This window comes from Panthera onca, chromosome B1 (genome assembly GCF_046562875.1).
Source record: "Panthera onca isolate mPanOnc1 chromosome B1, mPanOnc1 haplotype 2, whole genome shotgun sequence".
Lineage (NCBI taxonomy): Eukaryota > Metazoa > Chordata > Mammalia > Carnivora > Felidae > Panthera > Panthera onca.
The window spans coordinates 110,430,944-110,432,350 of NC_138342.1; the positions used below are offsets into that span (position 1 = coordinate 110,430,944).

At 38.6% G+C, this 1,407-nt stretch overlaps 1 non-coding gene across 1 annotated transcript; it reads left to right on the forward strand.

The window, feature by feature from the left end:
* The first annotated feature begins 853 nt into the window (after nt 1-853).
* Nucleotides 854-960, forward strand: LOC132693403 (U6 spliceosomal RNA). The gene has a single exon (XR_009616789.1). It is a non-coding gene; the product is annotated as a U6 spliceosomal RNA (small nuclear RNA).
* The last annotated feature ends 447 nt before the right edge of the window (nt 961-1,407 follow it).

Below are 1,407 nucleotides of genomic sequence, written 5' to 3' on the forward strand. Positions count from 1 at the left end.
TTTCAACTTTTTGTTATTACCACTTCTCCATCGAGGCGGTTATACATTTTTGGGTTTATACACTTTTTTTAAAGTTTATTTATTTATTTTGAGAGAGAGACAGAGAGTACGAGCAGGGGAGAGGCAGGGAGAGAGGGAGAGAGAGAATCTCAAGCAGGCTCCACGTTGTGAGCACAGAGCCCCACACAGGGCTCAAACTCATGAACCTTGATATCACCCAAGCCAAAATCAAGAGTCTGATGCTTAACTGACTGAACCTCCCAGGTGCCCTGCGTCTATACAACTTTAAACTCACTTGATGTCCTTATAGAAGGTTTTGAGCGAGGAATCGAGATCAACAACTGTGTTCAAGCCACCATTTTAAACAAAAGCTATTCTTATTATTATTATTGAAAATTATCTCTGGGACCATGAAGATAGATAAATTAGGGAAGGATTAGAACCAGGAAAATGATTTTACTGGCACAAGAAGAAAGTGATGAGAACCTGTGATGGCAATAGTGATAACAAATTGATTTAGAAATAGTTCCACTGTAGGGGACAGGAAGGAATTGAAGCTAACACTAACTCTGCAGTAGAATGAAGGATGTTGCTCCTTGATGAGAAACTGATCATGGCCTTTTGAAGTCTCTAATTTATCTCTCTTCTACCTTTCCTTACTAATTAAGAAGATCATTCTCCACCACTTAAGCACAATTGCATTTATACAATTTGTTAAAATACAGCACAATTGGAGTGACTGTCAATTCATTTGCTAATAAGATCCTTAGAATATACTATAAGTGATCCTAGGAAAGTTTGTCTACGCCTCAGTCTCATTTCTTCTCTGTTTTCTTAAATTTAAAAACTTCTTGTGTTTGCTTCAGCAGCACATATACTAAAATTGGAATAATACAGAGAAGATTCGTGTGGCCTCTGCACAAGAATGACATGCAAATTCGTGAAGAGTTTCATATTTTTGATCTGTAAAGAGAAGCTCCAGGCCAAGAAGGAGGAAATCATCAAGACTCTGTCCAAGGAGAAAGAGACCAAGAAATAAAACTCCCTCTCCTTTGTTTGTACATAGTGGCCTCGGCAATGACACAGATCACTTATTCAGTAAGACAAACTGTTATCTGCCTAAAACAAACAAACAAACAAACAAAAATTAAAAACCCCACAAAACTTCTTAAAGATTAACTATTTAAGAGTGCAAATATTAGTGCCTGGGTGGCTCAGTTAGTTAAATGCTAGAGTCTTGATATTGGCTCAGGTCAGGATCTCACCTCAGTGAGATTGAGCTCCTGGTACGGCTCTGCACTGACAGCATGGAGCCTGCTTGGGATTCTCTCTCTCCCTTTCACTCTGCCTCTCCCCCATGAAAATAAATAAATAAGCATTTAAGACAAAGCGTGCAAGAATTAAGAG